This window comes from Hibiscus syriacus, unplaced genomic scaffold, assembly GCF_006381635.1.
Source record: "Hibiscus syriacus cultivar Baekdansim isolate YM2019G1 unplaced genomic scaffold, ASM638163v2 tig00110378_pilon, whole genome shotgun sequence".
Lineage (NCBI taxonomy): Eukaryota > Viridiplantae > Streptophyta > Magnoliopsida > Malvales > Malvaceae > Hibiscus > Hibiscus syriacus.
The window spans coordinates 222,352-244,894 of NW_024062712.1; the positions used below are offsets into that span (position 1 = coordinate 222,352).

The 22,543-nt window shown below is 35.3% G+C and overlaps 1 pseudogene; it reads right to left on the bottom strand.

Moving 5' to 3' along the window:
- Positions 1-1,553: 1,553 nt before the first annotated feature.
- Positions 1,554-19,818, bottom strand: LOC120121726 (annotated as a pseudogene).
- Between the last annotated feature and the right edge of the window lie 2,725 nt (positions 19,819-22,543).

Genomic DNA, 22,543 nt, shown 5'->3' on the forward strand with positions numbered 1-22,543 from the left:
TCTTGAGTTTTAGATGTGAAGATACCCACAATAACTTTACATATCAACTATTAAGCCAAATAAAATAAAGAAAGAGATGAAAACAAACCTGTAAAACTTCAGATTGCACTATAATATAACTTGTTTTGAAGCTTCCAGCGATCGTCTCTACTCTCCAGTGAACACTAGGGTTTGGGAAAACGGGGAAAATGAATATATGAACATAAATTGGTCATCAGAATATCAGATTAATTAATATTTTTAAGATACTTACAAATTGATCACCAAAATTGATTTAAGAATATTGGGTTAAACATAAATGAATGAACATAAACGAACATAACCGAACGAACATAACCGACGAACATAACCGAACGTTCACGAACGTAATGAACGAACGACACCTATGTTCATTTCGTTCATTTAATTAAACGAACACAAAATCTTGTTCATGTTCGTTCATTTAATAAATAACGCACATAAACGAACTTCCCGCCACACGGTTCATGAACGGTTCGTTGAACGTTCAGTTCATTTACAGGCCTAGATAGCAAGGAGTTTTAAACTTTAAGGCTCTGAGAAGACCATGTCTTCCTTCGCATTATTTATTTATGGGTAAACTGCACGGATGATTCTTATGTTTTTAACCTGTTCAATTTTGGTCACCAATTTAAAAAGACAGCGATTTTGATCCCTTACCGTATCAATTCCTTCAATTTTAATCTCTCATCCGTTAACTCTCATCTACTCATTAACGATTTACGAAAGTTTAAAGTTAAAATTAAAAAAACACACACACACACGTCTCTCCTCCTCCTGCATAAGACTGATCCCATTTAGTTTAACCCACCATGAACCATTACACGAAAGTCTTTTCTTTTGTTTCTTTTTCAGAGCTTTTTATGCCAAAGTTGCACTCTTTGGTCTTGGAAACCCAGTCTCTAAATATGCAGCCTTGAAATACCCTCTCCTTCATAACTCACTCCAGTGAAATAAGAGACATAGAATTTTTAAATTGTAATATAGGGATTATATGTAAAAACGATATTCTATAGAATTTGACTTAATATATTAACCACTCAAATTTAAGTTATTTTAAGATTTGATTGATTTGATGGATTTTATGATTAATTAGTTGGATCAAATTTTTCATATAAAGTTAAATGAGGGTTGCATATTCGAACATCCGACCAGAGTATTTTACAGACAACATCAGATTCGAACCTGATATTCATTATAGTATTCAGATTCAGACATGTACATGAGCAGTTTCTATTTTCATTAACATATAAAAAGAACAATTAATTGAAAAAACATCACAATTTCTCAGCCCATAGGAGAAGGGAAGCAAGAGTAATATGGAGATGGAAAGCAAATCACTTGTTTCTACACGCAATGATACCAAGTTCCAAATCCCTCTTTTTCTGGAAAACAAGTTGAGTCCAGAAACTAAACCACGTGGATGCTCCAAAATAATTCGTGCGTTATTCCAACCTCCGACAAAATCGAGCAACACAAAGAACTTGATAAGACTAAGATATTAAATCGGTGTTCTAGAGGGACTAATTCGGGTATCAGAGGTCTTTCAATGGCTTCCTTTTAGACAGAACCTGGCTGAGTCCATGCTTCTTCAATGATTTGATATAATCTCTCATGAGGGTAAACTTGTTGCTCCCAATATTATAGAGTAGTCCCAAGAATATATCCCGGTTTCATGCAAATCATCAAAACTAACCTGAACCGTCCACCCAAAAAACACAAGTATCAATAAACAAGGGAAAAACACATTCAATCCAACCAAACGTAACCCTATAAAGTAAGATGATCAAACGAATAACTTGAGAAGCTACTGAAGACACTCGTTTTTTTTCTTCATTTGATTATTATTTATTTATTTATTATTATTATTTATTATTATTATTATTATTATATATTATTTTACAAACAGACCCAGATTACATGACCCAATTACAAAACCCGGAGCCCAATGAAAACCCTAAACTGATTAGGATTTGTATCATCCCATCCTAGCCGCCACTCTCCTTGCCATTGGATCTAACATAGATCCAACGATCCAGATGATCCCAGCAGAAACCTAGGGTTATGATACCTAGGGCCACCTGACCGCCGTTCGTCAGTCAGCCGTTGCCACCGCCTTGACATATGCTGCCACACTGCCACGGCTTCAACAGAAGGCTCCAGAAGGCCCAGCCCTAGCCGCACACGTCACCACTGGAAGTTCGGTGACTCACCAAACTTACCTTGGGACTGGTCCGAGGCAAGACTCGGTGGTGGTTATAAAACCACCTAACTATAAATGAAAAAAGGCAGAGACAACTAGAGAGAGCAACCAGACAGAGAAAGGAGAACAAAAAAAAGAAAAAAAAGAAACACAACAAATATAACACTACCAACGATCACAATCAACCACGAATAGACAGAAAAAAGAAGAAAACTTATCCTGCTCGTCAGTTTCACCGTGAAAACCGAAGGTAATACCTACGGTTTTTTAGATTAGGGAAATCAAAAGGGTTTTAGCAAAACCCACTTTAGATCTAGATAAAGAAAAAAATAAGCTGTAATTTGGAGTGTTTTTATAAATCCGACCACGAATACGGTGGTCGGCGGCGGAGCTAATGGCGGCGTGTGTCTGCCGGTTGGCTACCGGATTCCCTCCGATGAGGGAACCTATAGAGAAGCCAGAGAAGAAATGCTTCTCTCAGTTTTAGAGAGAGAGGAAAAAAAGAAAAATAAGAGAAGAAGGTCGGTAATTTGGGGTATTTAACCCCTCCCCAAACGACGCCGTTTTGGGGAGGGTATATGTGTAATTTCACATATGGGTAAACTATACCCGCAGTCCTCTGTTTTATAACTTTACATTTTAGTCACTGAATGATATTTTAGATTCTTATAATTGGTATTCAAATTTTAATTTATTGTAATTTAATCTTTTACATAATATATATATATTTTAGGCAAATAATCGATTTAGCCCTCATAATTTTATTAATTTTTTAAATCCTGAAAGCATATTTCAATTTATTTAATTTGATATTGAATTTGATATAAGTTTATTTAGTCACTACATTAACAAATAGGTAATTTAAGCTTTATTTTTAAATATTTAATTTTAATATATTTTTAATTTTTATTATTTTGTCATATATTTATTGTATTTCAATTTATATGTTTATTTTAAACATTTATTATTATCATTTCATTATTATATAATATCTATATAATAATATATTTATTTATTTATTATTATTTTTAAGTTTAAATATTACTTTTAAAGAATTATATTAAATATATATTTTTCAAAAATTAAGAAATGACAGTCTTAAAGCAATTGGATGTTCATTTCTGATATTTTTAAATAAATAAATATATACTTTTATAAATTATATCTATTTTTATTTTTAGATAAATGTTTTAATATTTATTTATTTTTTAATATTAAGAAAAGAGCTATCTTAAAGCACCTATAAGTCATTTTCTGATATTTCTAAATAAATAAATATCTTATTTATATATATAAATTAATAGATTTTCTTAAAATTATAAATTGAAATAATAGGATTATAAATTAAATACATTTTGAATATTTAATTTAATAATAAAGACAATTTATAATTAATAAAGTACCAATCTTGGGCGTTGTGGGATGTTAATCATCCCCAAACGTAATCGACCACGAATCCCTTTTTATTATTAAAAAGAATGAATTTTTGGTTAAACGCTACAGTTTATCTTTTAAATTATGTTTCTTAAAAACTATTTTAAAAGATTGTTTTTAGGTATTTGACCACCTAAACCAAAAAGATCAATGGTGACTCCTAAAATATTCTAAATCAAATCACTTATTTTTTCCGTCAAGTAAAATTTTGTGACCGGGCAAAATCGGTTACGACAGCTACCTTACCCCATAGTTCCCTACATCCCTACAGATTTGTCAGACATTATCCTGACATGGCGTCGCCCGGATATAACCTGAGAAAGGAACCTCAAGCAATCACAAACCAAACTTACTCATCTAAAAGAAAGATAACACCTCGAATTAGATACATATATATTTTTTTTATCAAAGAATTAGACATTAGTTATTGTTTTGTGCTCAATGCCAGAAGATTGAGCAAAATATATACCTTTTCACCGCCGATTGACAGAATCTTGCCATCAGCAGCAGGGATATAAACTCGCAAAACCTCTGCTGACAAGCTAAACTTGATGCCATTTGCATATTCCACATCTACCTGAATTCATTTTTCAACATGACACATGAGAATTTCAGTAAGGACAGATATACAATCTCTACAGCATGAATCAAGAAAATTTACTGTCATTGCCATTAAAAAAACAGATTAAGCAATACACACACACACAACATTCTGAAGAAAGGAAGAAAGAAATTCAATAATTCATCAAGTAAACCAATATTTAACTTTCTTTGGCAATTTTCTTAATCACCCAAACGATTATTTCTACTTCCAAAGAGACAAAATAAATCAAAAATCAAATAGGTGCTTAAAAATATTATCTAGGTATTAGGTAAGATTATATACATAAATTAAAAACCAAAAGAAATTAGAAAAAATAATAAAACTAAAATAATATGAAAACAGGAATATAAACTTTTGGGTGCGTTAAGAGAGAAGCTTTTGAGGCGCGGGGTATCACCGAGAGAGTGTGGATCCTTTGAATCGCTCTCTGCATAGCCATAGATGAGCTGAACTGAGCTAGCATTGATTTGTTCGAAGTGACTCGCTTTTTCTAGAGGTGGGAAATAAACATTGTTGGATCTGATCTTTGCTTTTGTTGTACAAATTTGGCCCTTTATTTTTAATAGTTTAGGCTATTATTGGGTTTCATTTGTCACTATTTTCTTCATTTCCTTTTCATTTTTAGACTTTTTATATATGGTCATTTGTTTCGCGTAAAACAAACTTCGTAAAATAAATTATACTTTTTAAAAAATAATTTTTAGAAAAATTTTATGATATTTGGATAATATTGTGCAAATCATTTTTAAAACTATTTATTATAAATATTGAATACAATAAATAATATAATTTATTATATATTAAATAATATATATCATATGTTATATATATATATATATATATAGTGCCCGTTAGATTAATTGGTTGATGGTTTCACATGTTATTTTTTGATAAATTAATAGAATACATGGTTTTTAAGATGATCGAACCTAGAATCTTCAGGGAAAGAGTGCAATGTCTAACCACTACACTAAGAAAGAAATATTTGTTGTTAATAAAAAATAATATTTAGGTTAAAATATTATTATAAATTTTATTTATTTTAATATATATAATATTAATTATTATTATTATTATAATTTTATTAAATTTTCTATGATTTCTCATATAAAATATGTTTTTGGAAGATTAATATAAACCATAAGTAGGTTGATTTTAAAATGTAAACATATAATATATTGAACCAAAAATAATACCAATTGTCATTTAATTATACTAAAAAATAAATAAAAATATTTGACAATGTATTACTCATTGTGGTGAAAGTCCTACATTAAAATAATAAAGTACTAATAAAATTTACCTTTTGGCAAACTAGTTTATCTTAACAATAATTTTAATTTTTATTGATGTCAATATTTATCACAACAAAATATTAACCGTTGTGGTGAAAATCCTTAAATAAAAAAAATAAAGTAATAATAAAATTTATCTTTTGAAAAACTAGTTATTACTATAACAGTGACAAAATAAAAATATATCACAATTATTTTTATTAATCGTGCAATTTTTTGTTCACCAAAAACTTAATATTATGACAGAATTACTAATAGTCACTATCAATTTGTCAGTAAAACATTATTCTCGTAGTGATACTTGTGACGTAATTTAAGACTATCATAGGTATACTATTATAAAATGGTAAACTTACTAGTGAAAAAATATAATTGTCACAATTATGAATAATAAAAGTGACCACTTAATATGTCATAACTATTATATCGTTTCCTATTAAAAACGTTGATGTAAATTCAAACATTTTATTAGTGATCAAATAGAAGTTTGACACAACTATTCACTTCACTAGTGACAAATAATTGTCATCATAATTTACCAACTAAAATTAGTAAAAAAATTACTTGTCGTCACAAACCATCAACTAAAACTAGTGACAACATATTTTCATCACAATTATGAATAATAATAGTTGTTGCTTAATATTTGTCACTATTATAATGTTTCGGCGCCAATTTGAGTTTTATATTAGTGATTAATTAATAATAACAACTTACTTTTGTCATAGTAAAACATTATAAGTGACTAATAACTTGTGATGAACTTTAAAATTATCACAATTATTATCTGAGTAGTGACCAAATAAAAATAAATCACAATTAATTGTTTCAAAAGTTACAAAAATATTTTTCGTTATAAATAACATACTTTTTGTGACTAATTTTTTTATTTTAATAATTAAATGAGCAATAAAAATATAAATTCTTATAGTGCGTGCTATAATCTTATTGAACATTTTTTAGTGAATTGTATAAGAAATGTTCAAATTGTGACCCTTATTTTAAATTAATTATTTTAATTTTGAGATAAAATTAAATTATTTTATTCAATTGTGATGGTTTAATTAATTTATATAAGAACGAACCGAGTGGCATACTCCCTGTGTTTATATATCAATTGATCTTTGATCTAACCGAACTCCAATAAAGCCTATTTAAAAGCACATATCATTGTTGAAGATAATATTAAAATATAAATATTTTTAAATTCTTATAATTAAACTTAAACAAATCAAAAATGATTTTTAATTAATAAATAATTTTTCAAACTAAACCAAAGAAGAGAAAACTTTATCAGGCTTACCCTTTGACGAAAATTTAAAATATTCTAATGCATTGGCGAATGGCAATAATTAAATAAAACAATGAAGCCATAAATTATTTATACAAAACTTATAATAATAAATCAATGACGATAGCAATGGCGATAAGTTAAGATTAAATTGATGACAGCAGGCATTAGTCTACAATAAGTTAATAATAGTCGAAATATAAACCAAACTTATGTTTGATTTTTTTTATTTTTTGTAAAGAAATGATTTTGATGCGTAAGCTGTTCAGCTTTCAGACTTATTAGGCTGTAAATAAAATTATTAGTGAACTAAACATGCTTTAATTTTTAGAGGTTAAAATCACCTAATCATTGAAAGTTAAAGGTTTCTTTAGGGTTGATAATGTACGGGGATGCCTAAAGAAAGATAGTCTAATATAATGCTAAATGTTAATATTTTTTTAATATTTCCGATAGAGCGCTATTTAAAATGTTATTTTTTTACTAGAAATGTTAATATCGGAAATATTAATTTTAGGTAGAAAAATTAATATTTTCGGTAGAAAAAAATATCAATTTAGGTATCTTTTTACCGGAAATGTTAAAAAAATATTAACATTTCTAGTAGTTTATTTCATTAGTCTTATATTAAACTGTCGTACAACATAACTATCTAGTAAAGTCTCTTTACTTTCTCCACTGCTTATATAAAGAAATCTATACAGTTTCACCAAATCAAAGTGAAATTAAACTCTAAAAACATCACTTTCTTGATAAAGTACAGTTTCAAAGCCTAAATACAAACCTTCATCAACCCGAATCATTATTTTTCCAGAGAAATTTCGAAAGAAAACTATGTTTCATATACCTATTTGGCTAATTTCCCAGGGAGGAAATGAATTTTCTTCTTGCAGAGGAATAAAGTTATCATCTGTTAACTTCCTAAAAAGGCTACTTTTAAAGCCTTTTTCACTTAAGTTATTGTTTGTTTAAAAGCTCATTTTAGTCATTTTAGGATCATATAGTTGCATATAGTTGCATTTGTGGTGGTTGTGCTATTTTATTTCTTAATGGTGCTGTTTGAGGGAAAGGTGCAGTTTGTTTTTGGTGTGCAGGGAATAGCAAGAAAAAGGATTCTTTGGAAAGTAATGCCGCGGCATCACACGTTGCTAAAGTAGATTGAAATGCCTTGGCATTTCTGGCGCAGAAAAAGACAAAAAGATATTTCTGCATAAGGACAGCTGGCACTGGACAGCTGTCTCTGCACGTGAAGGACTGCTGTAACCGCCTGCCAGAGCTGCCAAAGGACCACTGTCACTTGGAGGATAAGGTTCATGCACAACATGTGATTCTAGGGGTATGAGGGGTATTTTGCACCCAACAACCTCATCATTACCCCTAGATATTTTTATTATATATGACACCTCATGGGAGAGGAAAAAAAAGGGGGGGGACAGAGAGCACACGCATAGAGCAGAAAAAAATCACATTTTTATTTTCTCTTTTCCTTTCTTCTTCCTTGGGATATTCCTCCATTGATAAAGCTCCAAGGAGTGGCAAGCTAAGCGCCGGAAGGAACTAGCGAGCTAGGTGGTTCGTGGTGGCCGAGAGGAGATCTCCGGTGGCGCGTCGAAGGCTTCTTCGCACTTCCCTTTTGCTGCTATTTTTCTATTAATTTGTGGGTTGTTGGAACGAATATTTTCATGACTTTGTGTTTGGATATTTCGAACCCCACCATGAACTAACTTATTTGGTGGTGGTTGGTTGAACGATTGTTTAAACTTTATTTTTAGGGTATATTTAAGTTTATTTGGGTTCTTTATTTTCTTTGCTTATGAATGCTTCACTATCTAGGCTTGTAAGAGGCATGGAAATGTCCATCTCTTAGATGAAGGTTAGGTATTCGGAAGAATCCTAAGCTAAAAATACTTGTAAGTATTCGGAAGAAATACAAGATAAGATCCTCATAAGCAATGGGTTATGGTATTTTCAAGGGGCTTTGAACCGGCTTAGGAATATTATAACTTAATCCCTTAGATCTCGAAAGAGACTAGGAAAGGATTTCAATGACTAAAAAGGGTGTCTTTATCAATAGGGTAGGCTGTCCAACATCGTTGAGTGAGAGCAGATGCCTTGGCATCCTATTCTGTTAGGTTCTTTTGAACACCTTAGGAAAGCTCTGTCGAGTAAGTAAAGACGAGATAGCTTAAATATACTTGAGAAATAAGTTTTAGCAACCTTAGACCAATCCTTACCATTCATTTCATTGGAAGCTTGTCACGTGAGGATTATTTTCTTCTTATTTTATTTATCTTTTTATTTACTGTTTTTACCATTTTTCATTGCCTTGACATTTCACCATACTCAATATTAAACATCCATCATTGCCACTGCATTTCCATTTGCTACACCATCACACCATTAATCCGCATCCACCAGCATACACATATCCATTGCCGTGACATTTGTATATATCAAGACTAACTATACTTAGATAATTTAGTGTGTTGCTTTGGTTAGACTTTCGTAATTTCACCCAATCCCTGTGGAGACGATACTCACTCATCATTATATTACTTGAGTGATTGTGTATACTTGCACATTATTTGCGTATATTTTATAGTACTCACAACACGCGAACAAGTTTTTGGCGCCGTTGCCGGGGATTGGCAGCCTGAAGTTATTTAGTTTTGCCAGAGCATTTTATTTTGTTTTGTATTTTTATTTTTTGTATTGTTTACTTGATATTTTTGTTTTATTTTTCAAGTTTATTTAGTGTATACCTAGAAGAAATTCTGAAGAGCCTTTGGAACCAATATAACCTGAGATTAAAAGACTCTTTAGAAGAAGAAGACGTGCTCAAGGAAATATGTATCAGATTGGAAACCAAGGCATTGGTCAAGATGACGGAAATCAGAATGCCGCGGCATTAAACAATGCTGAACCTGCTATCAGGCCTCGTGTTATTCGAGATCATTTAAATCCGATGTTGGATGATCTGAATCCTGGGATTGTGGCACCTGAAATTCAAGCTGCACATTTCGAGCTGAAACCAGTCATGTTCAACATGTTGAATTCCATTGGGCAGTTTGGGGGGGTATGCCAACTGAAGATGCCAGGCAGCACATTCGTAATTTTCTGGAAGTTTGTGATTCTTTCCGCCAAGAAGGAGTGCATGAGGATTTTCTGAAATTAAAGCTTTTTCCGTATTTATTGCGTGACCGAGTAAGAGCTTGGTTGAGTGGTGTACCAGCCGGTTCGATGGAATCATGGGCCGATCTTTGCAAGAGTTTCTTATTGAGGTACAACCCACCAAACATGAATACGCAGCTAAGGAATGAAATATCATCTTTTTGCCAGGGCGACGACGAATCCATGTATGAGTGTTGGGATCATTACAAGAGTTTGCTTCGAAAGTGTTCAAATCATGGTTTTCATGATTGGACTCAAGTAGTCATGTTCTATAATGGAGTCAATGCACCCACGAGGATGTTACTGGATGCCTCGGCAAATGGGACATTGCTGGACAAATCACCTACGGAGGCGTTTGCTATCTTGGACAGAATTGCTAACAATGATTATCAATTTCCTTCCTCAAGACTTGGAAGTGGGAGGAGAGCACCTGGAGCATTCGAGTTAGAAGCCAAAGATTTAGTGTCCGCTCAACTCTCAGCTATTACTAATATGTTGAAGAACTTACAATGTTCCACTGATGTGAAGGAAGTGAAAAACAACTAATCTGGCATGTCTGTTATGCCAAGGCAATCATCACGAGAGCGAATGCCCAACCAACCATGAGTCCATCAACTTTGTTGGTAATTACAATCGAGGCAGCAACAATCCTTACTCAAACACTTATAATGCTGGATGGCGTCAGCATCCCAATTTCTCATGGGGAAATCAAGGAGCCCACAATGCTAACTAACCTACTAGGCAGCAGAATCACAATGAGCCTCAAAGTTACCAAAATGCTATGCCATGGAATATTGCTAACAAAGGAGCTTCATCTTCAGCGAGCATAAGTTCCTTAGAAGCTACAATTCAAGAATTCATATCTACTACGAAGACAATGCTGCAAGACCATTCTACTTCAATTAAGAATCAAGGAGCTTTACTTCATAGTCAAGGCACCTTACTTCAAAGCCATAGCTCGTCTCTGAGAGCTTTGAAAGGTCAAGTTGGTCAGATTGCTACGGCATTGCAAGAGCGTCAGCAAGGACATTTTCCAAGTGATACTGAAGTCACTAAAGGGCCTGGAAAAGAGCACTGCAATGTGTTAACTCTTAGGAGTGGAACACAAATCAATCGACAAGTCAAGGATAGTGGGCCACAACATGATGATTCTAATCCCACTACTGAAGCTGAATTACAAGATGATAGAGTTTCTGAGAAGGACAAGGAGGAGGATTCTGCCAAGGTACCAGATTCGGATGCCAAGGCAAAAGAAAATTCTATTCCTACAGCTAAGGAAGCTAGACCTCCCCCACCCTTCCCGCAAAGATTGAAGAAGCATAATGATGAAGTTCAGTTCAAGAAGTTCGTAGACATTCTTGATCAGCTCCATATCAATATACCTCTCTTGGAAGCTGTTGAGAAGATGCCGATGTATGCCAAATTTATGAAGGACATCTGTACCAAGAAGAGGAAAGTAGAGATTGTTGCCACGGCAACAAAATTTTTTTCTTCATTGAGTAAGTTGCTGCTAAAGAGAAATGATCCGGGCAGCTTCATTATTCCTTGTTCAATTGGAGCTAATTTCGTTGGAAAGGCTTTATGTGATCTTGGTTCAAGTGTCAACTTAATGCCGAAATCGATATTCTTGAAGCTTGGCATAGGAGATGCAAGACCCACCTCAGTTATTTTACAACTTGCCGACAAATCCCATATTAAACCTGAAGGGAGAGTCGAGGATGTCATAGTAAGGGTGGACAAGTTTGTGTTTCCAGTCGACTTCTTAATTCTGGACTGTGAAGTTGATGCCAAGGCACCAATCATTCTGGGAAGACCTTTCCTAGCCACTGGACGTATCTTGATAGACTGTGAAAAAGGTGAACTCACCATGAGAGTGGCTGATCAGTGTGTGACTGTCAATGTTTTTAGAACGATCAAATATGTTGATAACACTGAAGAATGCCAAGGCATATCTGAATTGAACTAAGTGATTGAAGAAGAGACTGAACATCTTTGCCAGAACAACTTCATTCAGCTAGCAGAAAATGAATATTGGGTGGATGATGAAAGCTTAGTGGAGTCCGACGACTTTCCAATTTTGGAGGAGCAATCTAGCTTAGTACAAGTTAGATCAGGTATGAATTTTGAACCTCTGAATTTTGATGAATTCATTTCTCCTAAGCCTTCATTATTGCATGCACCCAATCTAGAGCTTAAGACTTTGCCAGGGCATCTTAAATATGTTTACTTAGGTAGCGATGAGACTTTTCCGGTGATTATTTCCGCTAACCTTACTGCTAACCAAGAGCAAAGTTTGTTAAGTGTTTTGATGCAACATAAGAAAGCAATTGGTTGGACTATGGCCGATTTGAAAGGCATTAGTCCCACGATCTGCATGCACAAGATTCTGCTAGAAGATTGCCACGGCAATTCAATTGAACCACAAAGAAGACTCAACCCTGTTATGAAGCAAGTGGTGATGAAAGAAATTCTGAAATGGCTTGATGCTGGAGTGATCTACCCTATCTCTAATAGCTCATGGGTGAGCCCTGTCCAATGTGTTCCGAAGAAAGGAGGCACGACGGTGGTTACGAATGAGGATAATGAGCTATTACCCACTCGCACTGTGACCGGATGGAGGATATGTATGGAATATAGAAAACTCAACAAAGCTACGAAGAATGACCACTTTCCTCTACCTTTCATCGACTAAATGTTGGATCGATTGGCCGGCAAAGCATTCTATTACTTTTTGGATGGATACTCGGGGTACAATCAAATTACCATCGCACCAGAGGACCAGGAGAAGACTACATTTACTTGTCCCTATGGCACTTTTGCTTTTAGGAGGATGCCTTTTGGACTCTGTAATGCCCCGACAACGTTTTAGCGCTGTATGCAAGCTATATTTTCAGATATGGTTGAGGATTTTCTGGAGATCTTCATGGACAACTTTTCTGTTTGTGGGGACGACTTTGAACGATGCCTCGGCAATTTAGCAAAAGTTCTCAAGAGATGCGAGGAGGCTGAGTTGGTCTTAAACTGGGAAAAATGTCACTTCATGGTGACTGAAGGTATTGTATTAGGCCACAAAATTTCACACAAGGGTATTGAGGTGGACAAGGCAAAGATTGAAGTGATTGAAAAATTGCCACCACCAACTTCGGTCAAAGAAATAAGAAGTTTTCTTGGACATGCTGGATTCTATAGAAGGTTTATCAAAGACTTCTCCAATATTTCTAAACCCTTGTGCACATTGCTTCAACAAAACCAACCCTTTGTGTTTGACGAATTATGCCTCAGCACGTTTACTGAGCTAAAGCGACAACTGATCTCGGCACCCATTGTAGTCCCTCCCGACTGGACATCACCATTTGAGCTGATGTGTGATGCAAGCGATTATGTCGTAGGAGTTGTTTTGGGGCAACACCGAGGTAAAATCTTTCATGTTATTTATTACTCTAGCCGCACTTTAAATGAAGCATAATTGAACTACACCACCACTGAGAAAGAATTACTTGCCGTAGTATTTGCTTTTGATAAATTTAGACCTTACCTAATAGGCACTAAAGTTATTGTTCACACTGACCATTCGACTATAAAATACTTAGTGAACAAAAAGGATGTCAAGCCTAGACTTATTAGGTGGATCTTACTTTTGCAAGAATTTGACTTAGAGGTGGTAGATAGAAAAGAAACTGAAAATCAAGTTTCTGATCACTTATCTAGGCTAGAGAACAATTCTGAATTCCATGACACTGTAGATATCCAAGAGGAATTTCCTGATGAGAAAATTTTATATGCAGCGGCAATCCCGTGGTACGCTGACCTTGTTAATTTTCTTGTTAGTGGAATTATGCCTTTTGATTTGAATAGTCAGGTTAAAAAGAAGTTCAAGCACGATGCAAGGCACTATTTTTGGGATGAGCCATATCTGTTCAAACATTGTGCCGATCAGCTCATTAGACGATGTCTACCTGAAGAGAAGCAAAGTGATATTTTGTACCATTGTCATTCGGCCCCAAGTGGAGGCCATTTTGGTGGAGCAAGGACTACTGCTAAGGTCCTGCAATCAAGCTTTTACTGGCCAACTTTGTTTAGAGATGCCCAAGCATTTTACAAAGGATGTGATCGATGCCAACGGACTGGAAACATCTCCAGACGACATGAGATGCCGCTGTAAAATATTTTGGAGATAGAGCTGTTTGATGTGTGGGGTATCGACTTCATGGGACCATTCCCATCTTCTGAAGGAAAATTATATATATTGCTTGCTGTGGATTATGTGTCAAAGTGGGTGGAAGCAATAACAACATCAAGGAATGACTCCAAGATCGTACTCAAGTTTTTGCACAAGTATATTTTCACTCGGTTTGGAGTACCTCGTGCTATCATCAGTGATGAAGGAACCCATTTTGATAACAAGTTGATTGCCAATGCATTGTTGAGATATGGAGTTCGACACAAGATTGCCACGGCATATCATCCGTAGACAAATGGCCAAGCTGAGATATCTAATCGAGAGATCAAGCAGATTTTAGAGAAAGTGGTGAACCCAAAGCGAAAGGATTGGTCGCCAAAGTTGGATGAAGCACTTTGGGTGTACAGAACATCATTCAAAACTTCTTTGGGGATGTCACCCTTCAAGTTAGTTATGGTAAAGCTTGTCATCTCCCGGTTGAGCTTGAACATAAAGCTTATTGGGTTATCAAGCGATTGAATTTCGATGCTCAGCTAGCTGGGGAGCAGAGATTATTAGAACTTAATGAAATGGAAGAGTTTAGAGCACAAGCATATGAGAATGCTCGGATATACAAGGAGAAAACCAAGAAGTGGCATGACCAAAAACTGATGCCACGACATTTTCATGTGGGGCACCAAGTCTCGCTTTACAACTCCAGACTTAAACTCTTTCCTGGGAAGCTAAAATCTCGATGGTCAGGGCCATTTGAGGTGCATTATGTCTATCCCCATGGAGCTGTTGGCATCAAGAGAATAGACAATGGGAAGATCTTCAAGGTCAATGGCCAGCGTCTGAAAGCCTACAATGGAATTCCACCACCGCACAACAAGGACGTGTTACGGCTGCACGATACTGAAGCGTGCCCAGAGGAGAACCAAAATTCGATGCCTCGGCATGAATTTGTGTCTGTGCATAAATAAAATTTAACATTAAAGTTTTTTTCTTTAGTTTTATTTTATTTTATTTTGTAATTAATTTTTGATCTGATTTGTAGGGACCACATTGCTGCAAACCGTACAAGGAGCGGTTACCAAAGGGAGGAAAGGACAGAGCATTAATTGGAGAGATATTCTTTTGATTTGTTTCTTTTTATTTAATTTAATGTATGACATTTCTTTTTCTCTTTCCACAGACTTGTCCTATCACCATCATTACCTTTTGGCAATTTTTTTTCCTTCCCTATACATGCACAACCCCCCACCCACTAATTTCTCTCTTAACCGTCCTATCACCCCTTTTCCCTCCCAAATTTTTAACTTTTTCTTTTCTCTTTCTTTATTCATTTTTTTCTATTTCATGTTAACTTTTACTTTTTCTCTCTCTTTTACTCATCTTCTTCCCTTATTCTCTCCATAGTCGAAATACATCCAAGTTTTTAAAGCTTTCAAAAGCTTCTTCCTTTTTCATTTTTCTTACTTCAAAAACACTGAAAATGGTGCGCTCAAGACCAGCTCCAACCGACACGACCGCTTTGCAACAGTTTGAGAACGATGAGGCCAAGCCTCGGTTCCAAAACGTCAAGAACCGAAAACTCTTTTTTGAGTTGGGATTTATTTTTACCGAGGAAACCGATGGTGGTTTTGGACCCGATGTTATGGACATCGTTAAGGAGTTTGCCCGTCATCCTGGTTCGGTGAACGCCTCATTAGTTAAGGAGTTCTATGCGAACATTTCCAAGCCCAATCAACACTCCATCTTCGTTCGAGGTAAGCAAATCCATTTTACATCCACTGCTATTAATTGTTATTTTCATTTACAGGAGGTAGTAGACGGCCATGCCATGCTCGAAGAGGAAGCCGATAGCAACACATACGATGGGGTCTTGGAGGACCTTTGTTTTGAAAACACTGAGTGGAATGGACGACAAACGAGTAGATACTCGGTCAACCGAGAACGTCTTCAGCCTCGCGCAAAGTTATGGAATCACTTTCTCAAGCATAAACTAATGCCCACTTCCCACAACACTATAGTATCACTTTCACGCTTATTGCTTTTACATTCTATGATAGTATCACGTCCGATCGATGTGGGTCGTATTATTGTTCAGCAAGTTCATGACTGTTTGGGTAAAAAGGCAAGTGCTTTGGTGTTTCCTAATTTAATTACCGCTTTATGTCATAAGAAAAAGGTTGAGGAAAATGCTTTTGATGAAATTTTACCTGGATTATCGGGCATCACTAGGGCTAGACTTCCACTATTGTTGGGACTTGAAAATCCCAAGTCTAAAGACCCTGTTCATGAGCAATCTGCAGGTACTACAGAATCAAATGCCGAGGCAAGGTTACTTGCTCTCGAGGAAGATGTGACGCAGACTCAAGCTCAACTGCATGCTTTACACGGTGACATCCGTAATTTCTTTGGATACGTGAAGCATAGAGATGCTATGGTGGAATCGTTGTTTCAAGAAATTATTCCCCACGGTCAACGGAATTTCCCTGGTTTCCCAGACGAAATTCTACCGGCATTCAATGCCGAGGCATCTCCAGAGCCTGAGCACAATGCACCCGATCCTCCTGCTGCTGACCCTACTCCTGATACACACCGGTCCGAGACTCCTGAATATCCGCCCACTGTCCCTGTCGAAGAAACACCCAGCCCCGTCCCAGCACCCAATCCTTCTCATGCACAACAAAGTGGTCGCCGCACCAAGACCACGGCTGGACGCATTGCACACTATTACTCCACTTCTTCCGAGTCCGGCCCAGCACCTATCCGAAAGCGCACCCGACGAGGAGCTGCTAGCACCTCTAAAGCACCACCACCACGTAAACATTGAGGTACCCCTCTTGCATCCATTTTCATTTAGTTGCATTTCATTGCATAACATATAGTTTCTAGTTAGTTTAGTTCTCTTTAAAGCATTGAGGACAATGCTTCCCTTAAGTTTGGGGGAGGTATTGTTCTTGGTAGGTCATATGCATGATAGCATTAGCATAGTATTATGCCATGGCATCAGTAAATGGTAGGACAGTTATATGAAATGTTTTGAGGATACCCGATGATGATAATTTTGTTAGGCTAGAATCTGAATGTAAATGACTGTTGAGAATGATAGAACTCACTCTAGGGCTTGATGCTTTGTGAAAAATATTTACACGATTTGTATGTTTTCTATACTTAGAAAATTTAGGAAATTTTTATGAAGGAACTTTAGTTAGTCTTGGCATTGAAATGTAGTATGGTGTTTAAAAGAAAAATAAAAAACAAACTCACTTAGAAATGAAACTGTGAATAAATGCTTAAGCATAGTTGTAGAGGGACACTCCTCTTTGCCGTGGTATTTCTTGGAACTTTCTTTAATAAATGGAAGCCTTGTGCATATGAGTGAATGAAAGAAGTCACGGGATGACTCTACTTAACTAGCTCGGGGATGGAAGGTATGCTCCCTTTCATCTAGAGTGTGGGAGAGTAGGTGTGATGAGCTGACTCCCTTCGAAACAGCATAAAAAAAAGGGAGTAAAAATGTGCTTAATGATAAGTAAATGCCTTGACAAAAACTAGGGGACTTGATTAGAAATTGTCTAAATTCGCTAAGTATAGATTGGATACAATCACGCACACACACTACCACAAAGGATTTTGACCTAGGGAAAAGTACATGAATTCTTGATAAGTCTAGCATGTTGAAGCCTATCGTTCTGAGGGTTGAAATTCAATTTTTTCCTACTGTCTTACTATCGAACTTTGCCATGACATTATGCTTATGTAACTGCTATCCATTGCTTGAGGACAAGCAATAGCTTAAGTTTGGGGGTGTGTTAACTTCCTAAAAATGCTACTTTTAAAGCCTTTTCACTTAAGTTATTGTTTGTTTAAAAGCTCATTTTAGTCATTTTAGGATCATATAGTTGCATATAGTTGCATTTGTGGTGGTTGTGCTATTTTATTTCTTAATGGCGCTGTTTGAGGGAAAGGTACAGTTTGTTTATGGTGTGCAAGGAATAACAAGAAAAAGGATTCTTTGGGAAGTAATGTCGCGGCATCACACGTTGCTAAAGCAGATTGAAATGCCTTGGCATTTCTGGCGCAGAAAAAGACAAAAAGATATTTCTGCATAAGGACAGCTGGCACTGGACAGCTGTCTCTGCACGTGAAGGATTGCTATAACCGCCTGCCAGAGCTGCCAAAGGACCACTGCCACTTGGAGGATAAGGTTCATGCACAACATGTGATTCTAGGGGTATGAGGGGTATTTTGCACCCAACAACCTCATCATTACCCCAAGATATTTTTATTATATATGACACCTCATGGGAGAGAAAAAAAAGGGGGGACAGAGAGCACACGCATATAGCAGAAAAAAATCACATTTTTATTTTCTCTTTTCCTTTTTTCTTCCTTGGGATATTCCTCCATTGATAAAGCTCCAAGGAGTGGCAAGCTAGGCGCCGGAAGGAGCTAGCGAGCTAGGTGGTTTGTGGTGGCCGAGAGGAGACCTCCGGTGGTGCATCGAAGGCTTCTTCTCACTTCCCTTTTGCTACTATTTTTCTATTAATTTATGGGTTGTTGGAACGAATATTTTCATGACTTTGTGTTTGGATATTTCGAACCCCACCATGAACTAACTTATTTGGTGGTGGTTGGTTAAACGATTGTTTAAACTTTATTTTTTAGGGTATATTTGAGTTTATTTTGGGTTCTTTATTTGCTTTGCTTATGAATGCTTCACCATCTAGGCTTGTAAGAGGCATGGAAATGTCCATCTCTTAGATGAAGGTTAGGTATTCGGAAGAATCCTAAGCTAAAAATACTTGTAAGTATTCAGAAGAAACGCAAGATAAGATCCTCATAAGCAATGGGTTATGGTATTTTCAAGGGGCTTTGAACCGGCTTAGGAATATTATAACTTAATCCCTTAGATCTCGGAAGAGACTAGGAAAGGATTTCAACGACTAAAAAAGGTGTCTTTATCAATAGGGTAGGCTGTCCAACATCGTTGAGTGAGAGCAGATGCCTTAGCATCCTATTCTGTTAGGTTCTTTTAAACACCTTAGGAAAGCCCTGTCGAGTAAGTAAAGACGAGATAGCTTAAATATACTTGAGAAATAAGTTTAGCAACCTTAGACCAATCCTTTACCATTCATTTCATTGGAAGCTTGTCACGTGAGGATTATTTTCTTCTTATTTTATTTATTTTATTTATCTTTTTATTTACTGTTTTTACCATTTTTCATTGCCTTGACATTTCACCATACTCAATATTAAACATCCATCATTGCCACTGCATTTCCATTTGCTACACCATCACACCATCAATCCGCATCCACCAGCATACACATATCCATTGCCGTGACATTTGTATATATCAAGACTAACTATACTTAGATAATTTAGTGCGTTGCTTTGGTTAGACTTTCGTAATTTCACCCAATCCCTGTGGAGACGATACTCACTCATCATTATATTACTTGAGCGATTGTGTATACTTGCACATTATTTGCGTATATTTTATAGTACTCACAACACGCGAACATCATCCCATGAGAGAAATGAATCCACACAATCAACCCATTGCTTTAAAGGGTTTTCTTCCTGAGCCGATGTCGTTTCAGCCATTGAAGGATTGTTGGATTCTTCCATCGAAAACGAAGATGTGTATGAATAATCCAAATCGAAGCTTCGACATAGCATTTCGTAGTCGTTCAACAAATCATTTGTTTCATTCAAAAAGTCACTTCAATTTCTTCAGCCTCCTTGCATGGAACAACCTCTGACCTTTTTTCTTGTTTCTTATTACCATCGGTTTTCTCGACAGGCTGTGTGTCACGGGGTCTAAACCAAACAGCTTCAGCTTCTTCTTGATTTTAGTATTCCAATGATTCTAGATTTCATTGTCCGTTCGACCGGGAAAATGCGAAGCAATCTTAGACCACCTGAAATTAAAATCTCAATCTGCAATCTGTTCTTATATGTTCATGAACTGGGTGATGTTTTTACTTGTTACCGAGACGTGAATGAAGTAGAATAATCTCATCTTCTTCGGATTCAGTAAAAGACCCTCTCTTAAGATCCGGTCTTAGATAATTTATCCATCTTAATCTACAACTTTTTCCCACATCTTAAAAGGCCTGCATGATCAGACCATACAAATCAGACAAAAGACATAACCAGAAGCACTTGCTATGCAAGAAGAAAAACATTACCAGTAAGCTTGGGAACATTTCGCCAGCAAGGAAAAGTACCAATGTTGTTGAAGGTAAAGTTCATCAAGCTTATGATCTTCCTCGATCTTCCATGGACCTCGTTTTAATCTAACTTTATCACAACAAGGTTTTAGTCCCATTTCAAAAGAAAAAAGAAAGAAAGAAACTAAAAAGGGTCTTTAGATACTAAGCCAAATGATGTTGTTCAAGAAAAGAAAAAGAGACAAATACAGATGATGTTTGAAAGCACGAATGATCCTCCATATACATATATATGGAGTAAACGTGGGTCGTTTTCGTTGACAAATTTTATTGGTGCAACTAGCCTTTCTTCTCGTTGGTTTTCGATATAATTTATATTAAAACCAAAGAAAGTTTTAAAACAGTTTCTGGGATTTTGTTTTTTTCCCAGTTAATGATGCCGGAGAGATTCCTTCACCAGATATCCAACTATGGATGCACAGGGTGTTATTTTTCTTGGTGGTTTAGGGTTTTCGTAGCTGTATGTGTGGATTAATTAAAAAATCTAAACAAATAATATCTTATAATCATTTATCAATAAAAAACAATTTAACGCCAATGAGTGTTGGTATAAGTGGTTGAGATTCAGAAATTTAACCTTGTAAGGCCAAGTTCAAATCCTACCACCGTTACTCTTGATGACCTTGGACTGGAGGAGTTGATCTAAACCCTTTTGTAAAAAAAAAAAACAGTTTAACATAATATTATTCTTTAATTATAATCTCATTATCATATTATAGTTAATGGATTTTTATTAATAATAATTTTCAATAAAATGAGAAGAAAATTCAGTAAAATCTATAATTTTAAAGAAAGAAAGTTTACAAAATTTAAAATAGACTAATTATATCAATCTAACATTTTCTTTTAAAATTATAAAAAAACAAAATCTAATCACTAAATAATAAAAATAATATCATATAAAAAAATCAGTCAAACAACTAAAAATAAATAAATAAACAATACAAAGACCATTCGACTTGACGATAACAGATAAATATCATTAATACTAATATAATAATAGAACATAACAATATACTGATAACTAAATTTTATCACAATTCAAATATAATATATATGAGATGATTACAAGCATATTAATATTAAAAAAAACAATAATAAATTCAATCTTTGAATAATGGTGTTTTAAGCAATCGGTCCTGTTTTCCCTGTCTCTTTATCTTTAGTTAAAAAAAATGCATTGTTTTCGGTGGTTAAACGACTTTTCTGTTCTAACTAATAAAAAAGAAACAATTACTTGTTAAATTATTCTACACTTTAAAACCAATTATTCTGATGGCTTTTCTTTTTTCACAAGAAAACTTCAAAAATATAATTATTGGATTATACAAAAAAAAAAAGAGAAAATCGCCTCAGTGACCAAAAATGTCTTATAATATACGATTTTAACCAACTTTTTTTGGATTTGCCAAAATGACCAACAAAATCGCAACGCGAAATAAAAATCGCAACGCGATCCCCAGAATCGCAAATCAGTTTCCAAAAATCGCAACGCGATTCTTGAAAATCGCAATGCGATAGTACAAATTCGCATTGCGATTTTCCAAAATCGCAACGCGAATATGAAAATCGCAACGCGAACACATAAATCGCAACGCATATCCGTAAATCGCAACGTGTATCCGTAAATCGCAATGCGTATGGGTAAATCGCAATGCGTATCCGTATATCGCAACGATAATACATAAAATCGCAACGCGTATACGTAAATCGCAACGCGATATTTAAAGCGCCATTATAATCGCTACGCGTATTTTATTTTCAAATTACAAAAACGAATATTAAGACAAAATCCCGTAATCGCAACTCATAACCTAAAACCTAAAATCACAACTCAGTCCCATCTCCATCTCTCACTCTCTACGGCGAAGAAATCCGTCCCCATCTCCGAAGATTTCCGTCCCCATCTCCGGCGAAATCCCTCACAACCATTCACGGTCAGAAATCCCTCACAATATTCAGAAATGGAAAATCAACCTCCGAGGGTTAGTTTTTTTAATTATTTTTATTTTGAAATGTTTGCATTATTGTAGGTTTTTCATATTGAAACTGATGATAAGTTTACTGGTCATTTCAATAATAGATTAACCATTTCACTTAGATTTCATTTCGCGTTACGA